Source organism: Callorhinus ursinus, unplaced genomic scaffold, assembly GCF_003265705.2.
Source record: "Callorhinus ursinus isolate GAN/ISIS: 27379988/994484 unplaced genomic scaffold, GSC_fseal_2.0 scaffold16, whole genome shotgun sequence".
In the NCBI taxonomy this organism is placed as follows: Eukaryota; Metazoa; Chordata; class Mammalia; order Carnivora; family Otariidae; genus Callorhinus; species Callorhinus ursinus.
In genome coordinates, this window is record NW_027397078.1 from 559,361 (window position 1) to 582,259 (window position 22,899).

The 22,899-nt window shown below is 40.8% G+C and overlaps 1 protein-coding gene across 2 annotated transcripts in view; it reads left to right on the forward strand.

Moving 5' to 3' along the window:
- Positions 1-22,899, forward strand: part of SHROOM4 (shroom family member 4) — a 218,882-nt gene that overhangs the window by 26,035 nt on the left and 169,948 nt on the right. The window lies entirely within an intron of this gene.

Genomic DNA, 22,899 nt, shown 5'->3' on the forward strand with positions numbered 1-22,899 from the left:
CTTTCCTTGTTCAGAGCTGATGGCTTGGCATTCACATTCCCAGAGGCTGAACCCTATACTAAAAAAAAAAAAAAAATTACCTTGTCCCTGTTGAGACTGTATCTGGAGTAGCTAGGAGGTTTCTTGGTCTGGCATGCAAGTATGGGTAGCCAGGGTCAGACAAAAGCCTTCTTGAAAGTCTCCAAACTCCCATCTCTGCTCTTCTAACCAAGAGCGCTCACTGGAAATATATGCATATTTATAGAACTGCCTACCAATATTCCCTGCCTACCCCAACCTGCAGTGGGCTTCAGCTCTATTTACATGACCACTGTGGAGCAAAATAAGGATTTTGGTTTGGAAAAATGAAGATAAGATGCTTATACCACACTGTCCTTTCATGTTTGCCTTCTGTTATAATCCTGGTCTATCTTAGAACCTAAAGATGCAAAATGAAGGAAATTTTTGCAGCTTAACTTGGGTATAGTTTGACGATTCTTGTGCCAGAGAAGAGAAGGCACCCAGATCATTTCAAATTAACTCTGATAGTTGGAGGAGGTGTGGTGGGGGTGGAAATGAGGGAAGGAGGATTGTGCCCAGGCATAAGTTTCATTTGCGACTTTACTGTGGGGAGGACAAGAGGAATCCAAGTAGCCTGGCTATTTAACTTGCCCCCAGTGCTTTTGTACCTACACAGGTAGGCCCCTGTCTCCTAACTTACTTTCCCCCAAACTACATATGCATTCACTAAACATGGTTTGCCATCTGTTATGTGTAAGGCTTCCATTTTTGAAATCTAGGTTATTTCCTTCTCTGCCAGTTTGTTTGTTTGCTTTGGGCGTGCTTGGCTTGGCAAAGTGACTATTTGAGAGGTTTATTCAATTAATCTCAAGTAGAGAACTGGAAATGGAGAACATGCACGGTCCAGGACTTCAGGAAACTTTATCCCATCCCTCCCTACCTTCACCAGATTTTTAGGTCATATAAAACAAGATTCCCTACAGTGTACAGTTGAGATTATTCCTTCCAAGCTCTGTTACCTTGGACAAACTGCTACCATTCTCTTGGTCTCATTTCCTCCGTCTGTGAAGGGAAGAACCTAAACTAAGGACACTAAGGACCACTTTCAGTCTGCAGAATTCTGATCCCAACCTTTCTTTCCCTTCTTTCTTTTGCAAAAACATATTTTAAGTTGTGATGGTGGTGGTTTTGTTTTAGGTTAAAAACTAATTTTAACTACCTATTTGAATCTTAACTGTGTTGGGAGTTTTGCTTTTCAGGCAATCGAGTAAAACTCTCATCCAGCTTTATGTTTTTATTGATTTTTATTTTTTTTTAAGTTTTTATTTAAATTTCAGTAAGTTAACACAGTGCTATATTAGTTTCAGGTGTGCAATATACTGATTCAACACTTCCATACACACCCCGTGCTCATCAGGACAAGTGCCCTCCTTAATCCCCATCACCTGTTTTGCCCATTTCCTCCCCCCACCCCGGCCCCCCTCCCTTCTGGTAACCAGCAGGTTGTTCTCTATAGTTAGGAGTCTGTTTCTCGATTTGCCTCTCTTCTCCTGTGCTCATTTGTCAGCTTTATGTTTTTAAAGACATCAAGTGAATTAGAGATGAAATTGCTGGATCTATTTGGAGTTAACACATTAATATGTCTGTATAATCATGAATTTTATCAATATGAAAGCCCCCGAAGACACAGACTTCTCTGCTCCCACCAACCCAGATGGTGCTTTTATGCCATTTATAAAGAGACTCTCCTTTCTTCACGTGCATCCAGCCCTGCAGAGAGGCACCAGGCTTGGTAAGTAGAGCCCAGGTTTCCCTTTGTTACCTCAGCGTGGGGACCTTATGCAGTGCTTAGATGTTATGTGATTTCATTAATAGCTCTTTTCATAATGTCCTTTACAGCGAGGACTCAATTTTGCTTGTTTTTCTGACTCTTTACATTTGAGTTTTCCAGTCAGATATTATCACTGCCGTCACTGACTCATTTTCAGCTGCAGAATTCTTTGAGGTGGCAATTCAATCATTGTTCCTTCTTCCTGTCTTACCCTTTGTTTGGTATAATCTATGGTTGATTCTAGGTCTCATGATCTCTGCCTACTTAATTAAATAATTAAAAAGTATTCATTTAGATGGCTAAATAGTCTCTCATCTGTATGTACAGAGAATTCAGTGTCTGTTTTCCTGGCCTTGGTACACATGGGGGTGACTCAGAACTCTTTTTTGCATACTTCCTTATCCAAGGGATTTATTACTTAACAGCCATGCAGAGAGGTCCTCCCCCATGTGCCAGACACCATACCGGGAGCTCCACAGCTATGCCGCTGGCTCCGGGGCCTTTTCTCTTCACAAGATGCTGCGGCTTGCTATGACTTTGGAAGATTCCCAAAGGCCACCACTCACTTTCCAGTCTTTCCAGCAGGGAGGGGACATTATACTACTTTCCTAGCTCTGCCCCTAATCCCAGGCATTATCTCCCTGTGACATCTCTCTCTCTTTTTTTTAAGATTTTATTTATTTATTTGAACGAGAGACAGCGAGAGGCAGAAAGCAGGAGCCGGAGGGGTGGGGTGCAGAGGGAGAGGGAGAAGCAGACTCCCCACTGAGCAGGGAGCCCGATGCGGGGCTCGATCCCAGGACCCTGGGACCATGACCTGAGCCGAAGGCAGACGCTTAACCAACTGAGCCATCCAGGCGTCCCTCCCTGTGACATCTTTTTTTAAAAAAATATTTATTTGAGAGAGAAGAAGAGAGCAAGAGAACGAGCGGGGGCAGGAGGATAGAGGGAGAGGCAGACTCCCCGCTGAGCAGGGAGCCCAACATGGGGCTCGATCCTAGGACCCCAGGATCATGACCTGAGCCGAAGGCAGATGCTTACCTGACTGAGCCACCCAGGTGCCCCTCCCTGTGATCTCTCTTAAGAGCAGTGTGTGGTTTGCTTAAGGGTGGTGGTGGTGATGATGATGATGGTGACTGGGGGAATCCCTGGGGCAAGAAAGAAGAACCAGGGGTGGCGCTGGAAGCATATTGTAGGCCTCTCTTCTTGCCGTGTATTCCAGGCTCCCTGATTCCAGCATAGAAATATCTATGCCAAATTCCTGTCCAGGGTCGGTCTAGGTAGCCGGGGGTGCAGAGAAGTTGCCATTAACCATTTCTTGGCTTGGAATACTGAAGGAGACATCCCCAGAGACCCAGATTATTAGCTTTGGCTTACCCTCCACAAAACTACGCTTCATGTTTAGGTCACTGCAATATCTACAGCCCTGAATTATTTGTATTAGTGAGCTGATGAACTCTTACAAAGCTAGATTCTGCTTTTCCAAAATCAGGGTAACAAAAACAGTCAATTCACCAACTTTAACTTCATTCTATATTGTCTTTCAAAACCATCAACCATTTCTTTTCTTTATTGCCTATAAAGCCTCCTGCTTATGAACACTGGAGAACATGGGCTATGAAATCCTTTGGACCTGAGTTCAAGTGTAGCTGTGTGAGCTTTGCCTTCTCTAAAATAAGACTACCATCAATCTCATTGAAGACTTTTGAGAATTCAGTAAGACTAGGCCTGTTAAATTCCCAGCATATGGTCCCTCAGGGAAATAATTCAGTAGTCATGATTATTAATGGCCTAAATTTTGAAATACTTACCATAATGATCTTCTAAGGAAACATGTGTAATACCTCAAATTTATGTAGTGGTAACTGTGGCAGACGCTGTTTAAAGCTTCCTATCACGTTGCTCATTTAATTCTTGCAAAAACCTTTTACTTTTATTTGCTTTTTTTTTTTAGAGACGGGGAGAGGTTGGGAAGGCAGAGGGAGAATCTTAAGCAGGCTCCATGCTCACCGTGGAGCCCAAGGCGGGGCTCAGTCTCACAACTCTGAGATCACGGACCTGGGCCGAAATCAAGAGTCGGGTGCTCAACCTGAGTCACCCAGGTGTCCCACAAAAACCTTTTAAATATCTATTAGTATATCCATTTCACAGATGAGGAAACTGAGGCACGTAGAGGTTAAGAAAAGTGCCCCAGGTTACTCAGCTGGGAAGTGGAAAAGCCTGGTTTGTGATCTCAGGCTGTCAGGCTGTCCATATTCTTAACCTCTCTGTTATGTGAAATGAATTTGATCATGGTGACTTTAAAATATGGCTTTTAAAACTATTTTTAGTTGATGAGCTGGGGGATTCCTGGATGATAGAAGTTGAGGCAAAGGAAGAGAACAATCTAAGTTACTACTTTTTAACGATCTTACCATCTAGGGGAGGAGATGGACACACACATGAGAGAGGCATAAGGACAGCTTGGAAAGAGTAAATAAATCTGTCAATTACAGTTGTCAACACTTTGCTTTATCTTGATAGCTTTAACGCCATCAAGGCCAGGGCTTCTCAAACATTACTGTGGATACAAATCACGTGGGAATAATCTTGCTATCCTTAATCAATGCAGACTTTGATTAAATAGGCCTGGGTGGAGCAGAGATTCTGCCTGTCTGACAAACCCCCAGGTAAGGCTGATGATTCTGGTCCAGAGACCACACTTTGAGTAGAAGGGTATGGCACATTGAAGGTCTACCATGTGATACGGTTCTTGCTAGGTAAGCAAAGACCTACTGAAGACTTTAAAGCTGATTGACTCTATGGGGACTGGGATGATAGAATGTCCTAGAACTGGCTTAAAGACCATTGTACTATGTGAAGAGTGCTTGGGAATCTCTGTGGGAGTCTGAGGAAAGGATTAATGTGGTCAGAAAGGTGATTCCTATTGCTTTGTGGAGAATGGACGGAGCGGAGCAGAGACTGGAGGAGGTCTGGCTCTGAGACTGGTGTGGAAATTCAGGCAATGAGGTGGTAAAGGCCTGGAGTGTGATTATGCCAGTGGAAATGGGCAGGAAGGCCTGGCTCCAAGAGAAATTGATTTCTGCAAATCACCAAAAATTCAGCACACTTAGGATCTCCTCAATAATAGCTCAGAAGTTAATAGTACTCTAATGTTTGAAAAAAAAAATCACTTCCACATCCATTAACTCATTTTATCAACACAGCAACTATGGGAGATTAGTAGTTACTTTCACCCCCACTTTACAAATGAAACTGAGATAATGTGGCAGCAGCTTAAACCATGTCTGAGGAAAGGCAAAGCTAATTGCCAGAGAAAAGACACTGTGAAAAGGGTCGCAATTATCTTGTTTTTATAAATTGATTATTTTTCCTCATTAACGGAGTAATATATTTTGATTATACAAGTGATATATATTTGAAATCCTACTACATGGCTATATTGTCTGTATCCTTCCCTCAGATTCTTCCACTTAATATATTTCCTTGTCCTTGTCATTAGAAATGTTTTGAAAAGTTCATTTTAAACTACTGTAAAATAATAGCCCCCATATGGATGCATGACAATTTAATTTACTACTTCCATGTAATTGGCCATTTAAGTTTTCAGGTTTTTGCTATTGTAAATAACATTGTAGAGAGCATCTTTGTACATACATCTTTGTCCAGGCATCTGATAATTTACCTAAAGATGTATCAACTCTTAGAAATCTGCTTACAAATTTACAACTTGTTGATTGAATGCTTGATAAAAGATGGGGTTGGTCTGGGGTTTGAGGATGTTACCCAAGTATCTCTAATTGTCTTAGATTACATAGTGAACTCTTGCTGGGCCCCCAGGTTCAGGAAGTCATGTTTTGGAAAATTCTGCAGCATTCTGTTATCATCCTTGATCTTGGGTCTCCTCATGCTGGTTCATCAGCAACAGTTATGACTATCCGTTGGGCTCTGGACGGAAGTTGGAGTGAGACGGTGGGGAGAACAAAATAGAAGGCCCACTTCCTGCCTGCAAGGACCTTGTCAGCTCTTTGGGGGAGACAGGCCAGACACATGTGGGATAATTAAGGAACAGAGCAAATCGAAACACCAGCTTAGGTAGCTTGAAAGTCTGTAGAGAAAAAAAGATATGTTACTGATTTTTTTTGCGTGATTATTTTCCCCCTCTTTTTGCCAATCTATATTTTCTATGGTATCTATGGAGAAGAGGTAGAAAGGCAATGTAGTATAGATCCAGAGGCAGAGATGAACTGAAATTCTGTCCTTTATTTCTTGTGTGACCTTGGGCAAGTTACCAAACCTCTTTTAGGCTAATTTTTCACCTGTGAATTAATGACAATATTTATATGTAGATTTTCTGATGTGAAGAAATTATCTAAGCCACTAAGTGCTTAATCCTGTGCCTGGCACACAGTAATGCTTATTACTAGGTAATAAGTACTACCTATTATTATTACTATTATTGAATATTAAAACATGAAAATATACATATGTAATTAAATGTGTATGTGTGCATATATATTTTGCCATACCCCTACCCTCTTCTGTTGTTTCTAAATATAAACGTGTGTTACACACATGGTTACGTACACAGACACACATATGTTATTTATAGTTGTAGTTAGAAACAACGGAATAGGTAGGGCTTTAAAGAAGCCTAGAAATTCAATTTTGATTGGCCCCTACTTCAGGAAAGGAGCTTTTCTCTGGTACTAGGCTGCCAAGGGAAAGTTGCCGCTGCCTCTCCTTCCTCCCATCCCTGATCTTGGGGGCTTGGTTCCTTAGCTGTGCAGGGCTGGCGCTGTTTAGCAGAAGTTTGAGTCAAAAGACTACAAGTTGTGGAGCCACGGACATCTGGGTTCCAAGCCTGGAAGTTTTCTTTCCTAGCCAGATGCCCCCGGGAGCAATTTTTGTGAAACAACTCCGAGTCTCTGTTCCCTCCTTCGTTAAATGGCAATCATATTTAGGTCTCAGGATTGTTGTAAGAAGACTTCAATAATAATGCCAATGTGATTGTATTTGGTCCATGGTTAAGTGCAAATTATTTTATTGTGCCTTTGCTTTCTGACTGGAATTTCTGCCTGGCTTTTGCAATACCTCATTGCCCACTGCCTCTCCTAGCCTGGACTAGGGTACTCCTCTCATTTCTCACACCTTGAAGAGACTTTGGCTGCTAACAAAAGCTCCTTTTACTTGTCCCCAAGTCAGATGTTGGTTTCTTAACACGAGTAAGTAAAAATGTCAACAGTCATGTGAGCTTGGAAGCAGATCCTTCTCCAGTTGAGCGTGAGATGAGACTCCAGCCCTGACCGACACCTTGATTACAGCCTTGCAAACAGCCCAGCTAAGCCATGTCTGGATTCTTGACCCACAGAAACTGAGAGATGATAAATGTGTGCTGTGTCCAGCCAAAATTAAAAATAAGAAAGGAACAAATGGAAAGTGTTTGCCCAGTTGTCTGGGTATTCAAACCACTCTAGAAATCAAATTTCTAGTGATGAATAAAGGATCTGTGGAGAATTCTAGAAGCTTTGTTTGTTGGATTTGTTCCATTTTGTTTTCATACAAACTTCTGCCTTAATCCAAGTTAATAGAATCGTGGCTGTGAAAATTTATATTGTAAGTGAAGCACTTAGCCCAGTTCCTGCCACTTACCAGTAGGGACTTAATAAAATGTTAGCTGCTATTTTTCTAGTAGTAATAATAGTACTGCTAATAAGATATGTGACAACACCTAACACAGGGCCTGGTATATAGTCATTGCCCAATAACACTTGCTGGTTTTGGGTAATTGAATCCATATACATACTATTCTTTTAAAGTGTAGTAAAGAAGGATTTTGGCCACCTGCTTCCTGTTTCCAAGTTTCCTGCTGTGGCCCCTTGGCCACTGGTCGCATTTCAACCTGGAATTTGTTCTCAAGTAATTCTGAAGGCAGGGAGTCTGCCTTATTCATCATTGTACCCCAACACTTCCTGGCAAACGATAGGTACTCAGTGAAGGAACATATGGATGGAGGCAGCAAGGGCTTGAATCAAACAAGGACTCTTCTCCTTTGTGAAATTTTAGGGACCAGGCTTCAGTTTGGTCTGTCACTGTTTGCCCTGGGTTTTTGGCATTAGGCTTTGATGGTTCTGCATCCCCCTTGAAACTTTGCTCTGAGCTGGAAACAGTTGTACTCTCAATGGGGTCTCTCTGGCATAAGTACTCAAAAGTATAAAAACTGGCTTTAGTACACTGAGCACTTCAAGGGAGAATGGCCCTTGAGAAGGAAGGTGATAGGGCAGCAAATAAGAGCATGAGATTTAGAATCAAGAGAAACCTTAGTTCAAATCCTAGTTTTGTCACTTCTAGCTATGTGTCTTTGGGAAGTCCCTTAAACTCTCTGAGCCTCAGTCACCTCTCCTCATCTGTAAGATGGGGGACAATGTTAAATACCTCTTGGTGGTGTTATGAGGGCTAAAATATGATAAGTGTGCTTAAAGCCATGGTATATAATAATTGCTCAATAAATGTTAGTTGCTGTTGTTCCATACTGTATCTCCTCTCCTTTTCAAAATGAATATAGTTTTATTGCTTTCCATGTCATCCAAAGCAATACTGTTTGTTGTTATAATATCAACTTAGACAATACCTAAAAGTTTAGAGAAGAAAATGATAATTTCCTGCATGTCTACTGCCTAGAGATAACCAGCATTAATAATTAGGTGTATGCATATCTCACACTTTATTTTCCTATGTTTATACACACATATTAAAAATGAGGTCATATGGGGGCGCCTGGGTGGTTCACTCTGTTAAGTGTCTGCCTTTGGCTCAGGTCATGATCCCAGGGTCCTGGGATCAAGTCCCGCATCCAGCTCCCTGCTCAGCAGGGATCTGCTTCTCCTTCTGCCCCTCCCCCCATTCGTGCTCACTCACTCTCACAAAAATAAATTTAAAAAAATTAAAAATGAGGTCGTGTGATCTATATTGTTTCGTAGTCCACTTTTTTATACCTAACAATACATGGCAGAAATCTTTTCAGATCTACATAACTATTTTTAATGTCTTCATAGTATCACACTTTATGACTATATGAATACTATAAATATTTTAGCTAGTACCATATTAATTTGCTTCTAATAATTTGCTATTATAAATAGTGCTACAGCAGCCATTTATATACGTACATCCTCACACAGTTGTCTAATTCTCTTAAGAGCTATTTATAAAAGAAAGAATTGCTAGGTCAAAGGGAATACACTTTATTTTAAAATTTTTTTAAAAGATTTATTTATTTGAGAGAGAAAGAGAGCAGGAGGGAGGGGAAGAGTGAGAGGGAGAGAGAGTCCCATGAGGACTCTGCAGTAAGCACAGAGCCTGACGCAGGGCTTGATCTCGTGACCCAGAGATCACGATCTGAACTGAAACCAAGAGTCATTCGCTTAACTGAGCCTCCCAGGTACCCTGAGGGAATACACTTTAAAATCATCCCATTCATTAATTACAGCACACATTGGATTCAATCTTTACTGAATGGGAAGAAGCTTTGCAACTGTCGAGGGCTGTGTAAGTATCAGTTAATTGCATTGTGGTTGTTACTGTTAGAAGCGTGGCAGACTGATGACCTTAAGGACTAGGAGAGGGGAGAAGGCTTGATTTTCGCCCCCATGAACTATACCTACATGAACATGAAATATACCTGTATCGACACGCACCCCTAAGTGGGTAGCTGCTGTCTATTCTAAAGGATCTTTGTCTCTACTCGCTCCCCAAACTGGCAAGATGAAGAAAGGCTCTTGTCATCTTGAAGTGAAACCATTGCTTTTAAATATGGCTGTTTCCAGCCAAATGTTAAGATTTATTCTCTGCCAGCCTCAAATTCTAGGAAAGCACTTGATTAGAGAAGCTTCAGTTCTCCCAAGCTGCTTTTGCCCTGAGTTGCTCTGCTAGACTCTTGAGAACCAAGCCCAGGGGCCTAGCTACTCTCTGTGTATGTGTGGTGGTTGGGGGCCAGGTGTTGAGGAGAAATCCTTTCCAGTGGCAAAACTGGTAGGTCAGTGCCCAGCCTAAGGGTACCTTGGTCACACCTTCAACTTTTCAGCAAGCCTGACATTCCACAGAGCTCAGGCCAGCCTAGAGAGCCTAACTTACCCACATACTCCTCTGGCATCCTGTTTTTCTAGCAGCCAGAGTACCTCTTGAGTGTAACTTTATTATAAGCATTGTTGAGTAGGGGGAAGTGTGTGTTGAGAAGTCTTGAATCTGGATCTCCTCATCCAACAGCCTGAATTCTCTCTGACTTCAAAGGCTAGGCACTCATCCAGGAATGATGCTCTTGGCCCCTGCTAGAAGGTGGGGCCAGGTGTGGGAATGCATACAGACTGTGGGGGCCTGTACAGGGGTAGAAGGCAGCAGGAGAGTATGTGACCATGGAGGGGAGCGGATGCCTATTTGCTTGGCCGGGCCCCACCTTATAAAGGGTGGTCCTTGCAGGAATGTTTTCAGGGATGCCTTTCAGAGCGCTTGGGTTCTTTGTATGTCTAAGTCTGATTTGGGTGATGTTTGCCATGAGCAGTAATGAGCATGGAAATGATTTATTCTGGGGCCTTGACTATAGTGCTGTTAAATCACTGGCATACTGATGGGGCCTATTGATCCTCAAACTGTTTCCCGAGTTCTCTTTGCAAGTCCATTCTCTCCAATCCCAGCTAATCGGTTGTCACTGCTGGCTATGTGGATGCTGCCATTTTGAAAAAGCCGACCCTCTGGGCATTTTGGACTCGATCCTCTTCCTTTCTCCCCAGGTCTCCAGCTCCCTGAACTGTGAACTTTCACCACCCCTCCCTAATCTGTTTACTTTCTCTCTGGACTCAGTAAGCAGACCTGTGTATGGTACCTTTTCATGTGTTCACATGCATTTTATGGGTATGCATGCTTGGCAAGGGAGGTATTGCGCTGGAAGGGAGTGATTGGCTTTCTTTAGACGAGCCGACTTTGGTGCGCCCTTAATTGAATTGTGGGTCTAGAAAACAGGGAAGCTTACTCCCCATTGTTGGGGAAAAGGTGGAAGATTACACTAATTCTGGAAGACAATGTCTTCCTTTTTTTTTTTTCCTAGAGCATGTGGAGTGGACTCAGATGACTAGTGTAGGGTCTGGATTCAAAAGACCTCTTCTGTTCAGGAAAATGTGCAGTTTGAAATGGGCAGGTAGGCTTAAGACAGGCGAAGGGTTTGAATGGTTCTTATGTTCCCTACCCTCTCTAGACTCTAAGCCCTTTGAAGGTACATTCTTTCATATTTTTGCATTTCCTCTCTGGGTCTTGTACAACACAGATGCCTAATAACAGTGAATGGATTATTAAGGCAGAAGGATAGACTACTAGGCTTAGTGAGACTGTCGGTGGCCCTACGGAGTCCCACATAACTCCCTAGGAAGGAAGGCTTAAGCCTGGGAGGTCTTGTTTCCAGAGCTGGCCTTAGACAAGGGTCCCGCCCTCCACACTCATGAAGTAATTGGCAGAATGGCTAGAACAAGTGAATAATTGTGCCGTAATTAGTTTATGACCTGAGGGCATGCCAGTTTGTAGCCCTGCCAGTCTGCTAGCTGCCACCAGCACAGATATGCCTCATAAAAGTGCAAGCGACAAAGCTATGGTACTATTCCCTGGGCCTGCTTCAGCCTAATGACTCAGGCCTATGAACTGAGAGTAACTGAGCTAGTGTGTTAACATTTCCTGAACACTGACCTTTTATATTTTTGTTTTATGCAAAAGTAACCTTTATTTCTTACAGTTGTTAATCCTTGCTTTGATTTAATTGTAATGTTCCTCCCTCTCCCACCCTCCTTTCCCTCTCTTCTTTCCTTCCTTCCTCTTTGTCTAGGAAGGGGGAGCATAGTGAGGCCTGGGTAAGACAGAGCATTCGGCTCATCGTGTGACAATAATTGAAATCATTCCCTTCTGATGCACTCAGGAAATGGCTCAGCCAATATCTCTTGCAGGTCTCACCCTCCTGGCCTACTACCAGTATGATTGTTGTCCACATATTCTCTTCCAGCGTCCTAAGAGTTCAAGAAACCAAACTTTGGTAACAAGAAATCTCTCAGCTGGCCAACCTAAGTCACCTAAATGTGTATCAGAGTTTGGTGTTAGACATCGGTAAATTTGGATTCTGAAAGTGGGCTTCGAGATTGCGGTTCTTTGAGCTCTTCCTTCCTTTCCTGCCCATCAACCTGAATTACATTTTTTTATTTCAGATGCTCAACATATGGAACTCTTTGGACCCCATTAAAGCTGAATTAAGAGTGTACACAGTATTTGCAGCTGACTAAAGTACTAAGCAGTTCATGTTCCTAGGTAGAGAAAAAAACTACAGATTCACTAACACTGTTTTTACAGAAATAAAACAATTTGCAGAATGACCAAGATCAAAGAATGGCTCCCATTCGGGGATTCCTTTCAGAACTATTAGAATTATTGTTTCCAACATTATACAAGCAGAATTAACATCCCTAGTCCCATCCAGGGAACAGACCCAAGGTGGGAACTACTTCACTTTTTTTTGGTCTTCTTGTCATCACGGCCATGTTTTCATATCTTGAATTTCTTTTAAGTGTCTTGTTTTGTTGGTTGTGCTGCTCAAAAGGAAGATGTCATTCTCTTTTAACATTTCCAACAATCCCTTTTCCCACTCCAGAATGTTCTTCTTTCTGTTTATTTTGAATTGCTTTTAATGTGTCTACTGACTTCTTTGATAAAGCTGGCATCCGGGTCTTTCACAAAAAGACTCCAATATGTTCATGTTAGGGTCTGTATTTGGGCCATACCTTGGTTTCAGATTTGAAGGCTAATCACGTATGACTTTAAGTAAAACCTGTAACTTACAGAGTAGTGACATTTTAAAAAAATAAGTTTGAGATTGGGTCCTTGATGAGGAGTATTTGAGATTGGGTGCTTGACGAGAAATAAAAGGCTGTGTTTTACATATTTGTGAAATTCATCTCTATTATTTCAAAGTGGTAGTAAGCTGTAATAAACCAAAGAAACCTAACTTCAAATAAATGTATTTTAGCTGATAATGGGCATATAAGCATGACTCTAATGAATGAATTTGCTATTACTTGTGCCCAAGTTTCTCTTTAATCATAACATGACCATATATAGTCTTAAGACTCACTTTATTTTATTTTAATTTCAGTATAGTTAACATAGTGTTATATTAGTTTCAGGTGTACCATAGAGTGATTCAACACTTCCATACATCACCCAGCGCTCATCAGGACCAGTGCCCTCCTTAATCCCCATCCCCTACTTCACCCATCCCCCTCCCCCCCCCCATAACCAGCAGTTTGTTCTCTGTGAGGAGCCTGTTTCTTGGTTTGTCTTTCTCTTTTTTCCCCTTTCCTCATTTGTTTTGTTTCTTAAGTTCCATATATGAGTAAAATCATATGGTATTTGTCTTTCTCTGACTAACTTATTTTGCTTAGCATTATACTCTAGCTCCATCCATATCAATGCAAATGACAAGATTTCTTCTTTTTATGGATGAATGATATTCCATTGCATATCTATACCACACCTTCTTTATCCATCCATCTATCAGTGGGCACAGGGGGCTGCTTCCATACATTGACTATTGTAAATAATGCTGCAGTAAATACAGGGGTGCATGTATCCCTTTGATTTAGTGTTTTTGTATTCTATGTGTAAATACCCAGTAGTGCAATTACTGGATCATAGGGCGGTTCTGTTTTTAACCTTTTGAGGAACCTCCATACTCTTTTCCACAGTGGCTGCACCAGTCTGCATTCCCACCAACAGTGCATGACAGTTCTTTTTTTCTCCACATTCTCTCCAACCCTTGTTGTTTCTTGTGTTTTCGATCTTAGCCATTCTGACAGGTGAAGACTTAGAATCTATAGAGTTTAAGGCTATCTTTGCTGATGAGAGGTGTTTTCATATGAAATTATTTCTAGTATGAGCTAGAAGAGTTTTGTTCAAAAAAAGTGTTCATGAAATGCAGTTTTACTAAGGGCCTATAATTAAGGCAAAACCATTTTCAGGAGTGCCTCACTTATCTGGAAGCTCAGAACATATCCTGGATCCCAGGAATAAGTTTAAAAAATAAGGCTTTAAGATTTTGAAACAGCTGCCACAAAGCCCATGAAGAGGCCCTCCGGGCTTGACTTTAAAGAGATCCACTGTCCTTAATTTAATGGGAGCTTGTTTTAAGTATTCCCCCACTTTTCAAAAGTTCACACTGTGCCGCCATGCTTTTATGAACAACCTATATTAGTACCTATTTTCACTAATCAAAAGAAATCCGAAGAGGATGTTTGCTTTTACAAAAAAAGGTGAAAAGTGAATATCGTGTTCAGTGTTTGTTTTGCAGCAAGTTACTACAGAGGCAGCAAGAGTGGCCCAAGCAAGCTCCTCCCAGGAGCTACACTCAGCATCTCAGCATCAGCTGCATAGTGTTGAACTGGGTCTGTGACCATCTGTACTTTATCTCGACTTGTTTTGTGCATCCATTAGCATGGGTGGCTCAGTTGGTTAAGCGTCTGCCCTCGGCTCAGGTCATGATCCCAGGGTTCTGGGATTGAGCCCCGTGGGTGGCTCAGTCATTAAGCCTCTGCCTTCGGCTCAGGTCGTGATCCCAGGGTCCTGGGATCGAGCCCCGCCTTGGGCTCCCTGCTCCGCAGGAAGCCTGCTTCTCCCTCTCCCACCCCCGCTTGTGTTCCCTCTCTCACTGTCTCTGTCAAATAAATAAATAAAATCTTTAAAAAAAAAAAAAGAAAAGAAAAGCCTAAGAGAGTTTGTATTTTGGGTCCAGGAGCATGAAAACATTTTTACATATACAGCTGTCCCTTGAACAATGTGGGGGTTGGGGCACCAATCCCCATGCAGTCAAAAATACGTGTGTAACTTTGACTCCCTGAAGACTTCTTAACAGCCTACTGTTGAGTGGAAGCCTAACTGGTAACATAAACAGTCATCACATATTTTGTATGTTACAAGTATTCTGTGCTGTATTCTTACAATAAAGTAAGCTAGAGGAAAGGAAATTTTAAAATCATAGGAGAAAATATATTTACAATACTGTGCTGTATTTATTGAAAAAAATCTGCATATAAGTGGACCCATGCAGTTCAAACGCATGTTGTTCAAGGGTCAACTGTAAATTAATAATAAGTGCTTCTTTTCTTTACACCATTTTGGCTTATGGAAGGTGTCAAAGGAACGGTGTACTTTCAGATAACGGGAAACCTGTATTCCTTCAGTTATAGCAGAATATAAGCAGTACATTAGAATTGGGGGTGGTCAGGTGCATGGGTTTCAAGGAGGTAGTTTACCCTAGACATAGGCACAGTGACAGTTGTATACTAGACACCTGAGATATAGAGACCACAAAAAGAAAGACCTGGCAGTATGGAATAAGTAGATAGCCTTCCACACAAAAATAAAAGATTGTGGTCTTCTGTAGTTTCGATACACCAGATTTGGCTTAGCCGTCCTATTATTATTGGGGATTGAAGTTATTTAAAAATTTTCACTCTTATAAAAAGTGATGTGGTGAATGGTTTCTGTACAGATTGCCTTTATTCTGTTTCGGGTTATTGCTTTCTGGTATTTTACCAAAAGTATGATAACCAGGTCAAAAGATTGGAGCTGTTTTAGAGCTCTTGTTACATGTTGCCAGATTGTACTCCCAAAAGATTAAACTGTGTAAGTATGTCTATTTTCTCACAGTCCTGCAGCACTAGATGTTGTCATTTCTAATATTTTGTTAGTTTAATAGGAATGTAAGTATACTATCCATTTGTTTTAATTTTTATTTGATGAGGCTTTACATTTCTTAATGTCATAATTCGCTGTCCATTTACTTCTTCAACTTTGAGCACTTACCAAGTAAAATCCATTGACCTTTTATATTTTTATCCATCCCTGATACTTTGGATAGTCCAGATTTGTCATCTCTATTTGTCACATATTTTTCCAATTTTATTGCGTTCATTTTTATGTGTGCTTTATTATATTTCACTATGCAAAAGTGTTCTTTTTCACATTTATGTATTCAGATCCATCTATCCTGTCTGTGATGTTTCTTTCATTTTTCAATATTCAGAAATTTACCACTCCTCCACAGCTGGGACAAATATGTGATTCTGTCCTCCCCACTCCCCCAGGGTGTTTTTTTCTTTTTTGTGTTTAATCCTTGGACCCATCTGGAATTTATTGAAGTGTATGGTATGAGGTATGGATCTAAAGTACAGTCTCCACACTGATATCCAAATGTTTTAGCAATTCAATTTGGCAAAATATTTCTTGAACTCCTTCTATGTGCTAAACATTGTGCTAAGTACCACAAGAGAGTTTTTTTTTTAAAAAATGAGGCAAAGCCCATGCTCTCCAAGTGTGTGATCCTGTGTCTGTTTCTTGCTTTCCCTCTTTCCCTGAAGATGGGAAGGGTGGCAGTGGTAGTAATAAGGTAGATATTTAAATAATTCTAACACAGTACAAAAAAAACTATGATAGGTATTGTTACAGAGCTTAAAAGCAAGAAGCAGGCGGGCGCTTGGGTGGCTCAGTTGGTTAAGTGCCTGACCCCTGATTTTGGCTCAGGTCATGATCTCAGGGTTGTGAGATCGAGCCCTGCGTCGGGCTCTGCACTCAGCATGGAGTCTGCTTAAGATTCTCTCTCTCCCTCTCTTTTCCCCTCTGCTTACCCCCTTCCCCCGCTTGCGCACACACTCTTGCTGTCAAATATATAAATCAATAAAGTCTTTTTTAAAAAAGGGCAAGAAGCTGCGAGAATTTAAAGGAGTGAGAAACCTAAGACAAGCAAAGGCCTCAAGACAGGGGTGACATTTAAAAGGGCTCAGATAGCAGGATTTCATTCATTAAAAAAAAAACAAAAAAAAAACCTACTGAATATCTATTCTGCCTCGTCCTGTGTGCTAGGGATAAAGATTAACAAGACCTGATGCTGACCTCGAGGAGCTCTCAGACTAGCAAGACTGGGTGCTGCTAAAGGAAACATACCAGAAGGAGGTAGTACAAAAAGGAAATGGATGTCTTTGGAGAAAGTTAAAAGTTAGGGAATAGTAGATACTGAGACAGGAAAGGAAGGGTGGGGCCAGTTTTGGGTGGGTCTTAAATGTCAAGAGGAGGCATTGATTTTTCATTTGTTTTGGTATGGAGAAGGTTTAGGAATATGACAGTGCCATTATCGGAGTGGTTTTCTAGGCGAGTCCATTTCATTTGGAAGGTTGTTAACTGTTTGCCAGACTGTTCTCTGAAATGTTAGTGAGGTCAATGTGTGTACCATTTTTGATATTTGGGCTCCTTGGCAGTATCAAGCCTACCCTTTATAGTGTCTACCAATATGTCTGATGCCTCTCTATAATTGACAGGGTTTGTGATATCTTTCATATATTACAGCTAGTTCTTTTTCTGCAATTCTTCATTCTGTTTCAAGGAGTAGTTTCTAGTAGTCTCTGCCTTTTGCCTGAGTTATTTAGGAGACATTTTAGTGTGAATACATCAAGATGGCTAACATGATTCTAGTGCTTGAAGGAATAAAGTCCAGGTATCAAGAAGATTCAGTCATGAGAAAACAGCTCATCCCCACCTCCTGGAAAAATTGGGGGCCAGTATGCATGAGACACAAAATTAATTTGAATGTGGCTGTTCACATGAACATATACTTAGTGAATTTGTGAAATATTTTATTTCCTGTTGTGGGCATGAAGACTACAGTGTAGAAATTAAACCATTGGTAAGTGGACCCAAGCCATCTGCAAATATTAAAATGGATTGTTTCCCAGAGGCCAAGAAAAGTTTAATCAGAGGCTTTTAAAAATTAAAGGTTTGAGAGCTGGACTTCCAGAGAGGCTGTGTGAGGAGCTTGACAGACCCTCTTCCCAGTGAAATAACTACTTAACTGGTGATAATTACCAAAAACAACCAGTTAAAGTCTCTGGAAATTGACCTAGGGGAATTCAGTATATTGTAAAACGTTTATTCAAAGAAATCTACTAAGTCTCAGTCAGAACAGTGGGAGTCTAGCGGTCACTTCTGTCCAGCCCCCTGCTATGGATGCTTTACTCTGGGCAGGTATAGCTAAGAACATGGAGCTCCCTTTACCTCTAGCTCCCAGTTATAGTGCTGTGGTTTCACCCCAGGGGGTGTGGGGAGGGAACAAACAGTCTATCAGCATCTCTCTTCCCACACTCTCAGCTTCATGTTTGAGAAACTCTATTTTGGACTGGCATGGACAAGAAGACTGGGGTTCCCTTCCAGTTCCATGTGTTAGGTAAGCGGTTCCACGCCAGAAGCAGCAAGCTTAGAAGACCACAGGCTACCAGCCTCCCCTGGGTCCTGCTTGTAGGGTAGAGGTTACATCCCAGGAGAGACCTACCAAGAAGATGTGGGGGCTACCATTCCCACCTTCCTGCTCTTGCTTAGAGAGTGAAGGTGTCATGCAGGGAGAATCAGGCCACCACCACAGCCTCATTCCAGTGAAATAGTACAGAGATTCTGCTTAGGAGGTTAGGCAAGATGGGAGGATGGGCAGCTAAGCATCTTTGATGAGGGAGCTAACCTTATTTGGAACAGAGCACAGAGGAACTCATTCCTGAAGGTGTTCTCAAAAACAGTAGAGATCTTGATGTTGAGCAACTTGTAGAAGGCTAATAGCTCCACGAAACTCGGAGCAACAAATGAAATGGCAGACCTGCCAGAAGCTTAACAGAACCAGAGGGAGAGAGACTGGTAAAAAGAGCCCTGTTAAGATCATACTTAGACCTGGAGACCAGGAAGGCTGTGAACATATACTACACTGCATTCACTCAAAAGCAACCAGAGTGGGCATTTGAGAGCTACTAGTCACTGCTTGAACATAGAGCTGACTTCAAAGCATTTCCCAAGTCACACAGAGATCCAGCATCAAGTTTTGAGGCCTTACCAACTCAAGGGGCATAAGCATAACCTCTGACCAATCACTAGCTGAATATTATTAAGTTATGCTGACCTAGGAGCCATGCTGAGGTAGTTAGCAGAAAAACTAAGTAGTAGCATCAGGGGTACAATGCAGAGGAATTGGTCTTTGGAAACTTAATTCAGGCAAGCCACCAGACAACAAGGTCTGTAGTGGTGGTGGAACTAATCAGAGCCTAGAGCTGCTACAAAGTATTATCTAAAATGTCCAGTTTTCAACAAAAAATTACAACAGATGCAAAGAAATAACATGACCATTGTATAGGAAAAAAAAAAAACAGGCAATAGAGACTACTTTAGAGGTGGGGGGGCACGTGATACATTTAGCAGACAAACACAAACACTTCAAAATAGCTATTATAAATATTTTCAAAGAACTAGAGGAGCCAGTTTAAAAAAATGTTGAAAGGAAGATGTAACAGTGAGTCATCAAAGAGAGAATATCAGTAAAGGGATAGGAATTATATTTAAGAAACAATGAAATGAAAATTCTGGAGTTGAAAAGTACAATAACTTATGAAAAATTCTCTAGAAGGGCTCAGCACCAGAATTAAGTTGGAAAAAGAAAGAGTCAGTGACTGATAAGTAATTAGAGATTATACACTTGGAAGAATAGAAGAAAAAAATGAAGAAAATGAACAGAGCCCCCCAAACCTATGGGATGGACATTATTAAGCGCACCAACATATACATGATGAAAGTACCAGACGGAGAGAGTCAGTGGAGCAGGGAAAAAAGATATAATGGGTGAGAACTTCCAAAACATGATGAAAAACCTTAATCTATGCCTGCAAAAACCTCCAAGAGATACATGTAGGCATATCAGTTAAAATGTCGAAAGCCAAAGGGAAAATAGGAGCAGCAAGAGAAAAAATGACTCACTACAAAGAAGTGAACCCCAATAAGATCAATGGCTGGCTTCTCATCAGAAAAAATGGAGACCAGAAGGTAGAGGGATGACGTTCAAAATGCTTAAGGGGGAAAAAAAATCAAACAAGAATCCTATATCCAACAAAACTTTCTTTAAAAAATGTAGACAAAATTTTATTTGACATTCTGTGATAAACAAAGATGAAGATAAGTCATTGCTAACAGACATGCCTCACAAGAAATATTAAAGGAACTTCTTCAGGCAGAAAGGAAAGGATACCATACAGCAATTCAAATTTACATGAAAAAAACAGTGCTGATAAAGGTAATTATATAGTAACTGTAAAATAATATTTCTGGGGTGCCTGGGTGGCTCAGTCAGTTGAGCATATCTGACTCTTGATTTCGGCTCAGGTCATGATCACAGGGTCCTGAGATGGAGTCCTGTGTTGTTCTCTGTGCTCAGCAGGGAGTCTGCTTGAGGATTCTCTCCCTCTGCCCCTCCCCCCATTCTCATTCGAGTGCACACGCACTCTATCTCTCAAATAAACGAAAATCTTAAAATATCCATTTAACACAAGACAAGACAGTAAGGAAAAAACAGAGAAATAGACATGTGACATATGGAAAACAAATAGCAAAATGGCAGATGTTAATTCAACTATATTCATAATAATGTTAAATGTGAATGAACTAAATCCAATGAAAAAGCAGAGGTTCACAGACTGGATAAAAAGAAAAAAAACTTTAACTGTATGCTCAATTCACAGCGCTCACCATAGCACATACCCTCCCCAATGTCTATCACCCAGCCACTGAAACAAATAATACATTATATGTTAAAAAAAAGAAGAAGAAGAAGAAGATAGCAGGAAGGGAAGAATGAAGGGGGGAAATCAGAGGGGGAGACGAACCATGAGAGACTGTGGACTCTGAGAAACAAACTGAGGGTTCTAGAGGGGAGGGGTGTGGGGGAATGGGTTAGCCTGGTGATAGGTATTAAAGAGGGCATGTACTGCATGGAGCACTGGGTGTTATACGCAAACAATGAATCATGGAACACTACATCAAAAACTAATGATGAATGGTGATTAACATAACATAATAAAAATAAATAAATAAATAAATAAAAAGACTACCCTGAGGGAAAAAAAAATCTAACTGTATGCTGTCCAAATTCAAAATCCAAATAGAGTATGAGTAAAATGAAAAAAATATAAATCATGTAAACTGCAATCAGAAGATAGGAGTAAAAATAAAGACAGCAGGAGTTGCTATACTAAATATCAGACAAAGTATATTAAGACAAAAAAGTTACTACAGATAGAAAGATCTTTTATAATGATAAAAGGGTCAATTCATCAGGAAGATATAACAAGTATAAAAGACAAACGCACTTAATGACAGGGCCCAAAAATACATGAAGCAAAAACAGAATTGAAGAGAGAAATAGACAATTCAACAAAAATAGTTGGGGACTTCCAAATCTCAGTTTCAATAATGGATAAAATACCTAGAAATCAACAAGGAAATACAGGACTTGAATAACTATACAAACCAACTAGACCTAACAGACATTTGCAGGCCACTCCACCCAAGAGCAGAACATACATTCTTCTCAAGAGCGTATGGAACATTTCCAGAATGTAGATCATATGCTAGGCCATAAAACACTTAAAAGTCTCAAAAACACTTAATAGAAATCATACAAAGTACATTCACAGACCACAATTTAGAAATCAACAACAGATGGAAATTTGGGAAATTAAAAGATATGTGTAAATTAAACAACACACTTTTATATAACCAAAAGGTCATAGAATAAATCACAGAAGAAATTAGAAAAGACATTGAGATGAGTAAAAATGAAAATAGCATATCAAAACATACAGGATGTGGCCAAAACCGTACTTAGATGGAAATTTAGAGCTATAAATACCTATATTAAAAAGAAGAAAAAGCTAAAAATCAGTAACTTAACCTTCTACCTTTAGAAATTAGGAAATTAAGAGCAAAGTAAATGCAAAGAAAGCAGAAGGAAAGAAATAATCAAGTTTAGAGTGGAAATAAATAGAAAACAGGAAAATAGCATAGAGAATCAACAAGACCAATAGTTGGTTCTTTGAAAAGATTTTTAAAAATGGTATTTTAGTTTCCACAGAAATTTATTATGTCACAGTTCTGAAGGCTAGAAGTCAAAGATCAAGGTGTTGACAGGTTTGGTTTTCATTGAGACTTCTCTCTTTGGCTTTCAGATGGCCTCCTTCTTACTATGTCCTCACATGGTCTTTCCTCTGTGTACGTGTATTTATTTGGTGTCTCTTTTTGTGTCCAAATTTCCTACTCTTTTTTTTTAAATTTTTTATTATTATGTTAATCACCATACATTACATCATTAGTTTTTCATGTAGTGTCCCATGATTCATTGTGCATAACACCCAGTGCTCCATGCAGAATGTGCCCTCTTTAATACCCATCACCAGGCTAACCCATCCCCCTACCCTCCTCCCCTCTAGAACCCTCAGTTTGTTTTACAGAGTCCATCATCTCTCCTGGTTCGTCTCCCCCTCCAACTTCCTCCCCTTCATACTTCTCCTTCTGCTATCTTCTTCTTTTTTCTTTTTTTAAAAACATATGTTGCATTATTTGTTTCACAAGTACAGGTCTGTGATTCAACAGTCTTTCACAATTCACAGCACTCACCATAGCACATACCCTCCCCAATGTCTATCACCCAGCCACCCCATCCCTCCCACCCCCCACCACTCCAGCAACCCTCAGTTTGTTTCCTGAGATTAAGAATTCCTCATATCAGTGAGGTCATATGATACATGTCTTTCTCTGATTGACTTATTTCACTCAGCATAACACCCTCCAGTTCCATCCACGCCATAGCAAATGACAAGATCTCATGCATTTTGATGGCTGCATAATATTCCATTGTGTATATATACCACTTCTTCTTTATCCATTCATCTGTTGATGGACATCTTGGCTCTTTCCACAGTTTGGCTATTGTGGACATTGCTGCTATAAACACTGGGGTGCATGTACCCCTTCGGATCCCTACATTTGCCTCTTTTTGGTAAATACCCAGTAGTGCAATTGCTGGATCGTATGGTAGCTCTATTTTCAACTTTCTGAGGAACCTCCATACTGTTTTCCAGAGGGGTTGTACCAGCTTGCATTCCCACCAACAGTGTAGGAGGGTTCCCCTT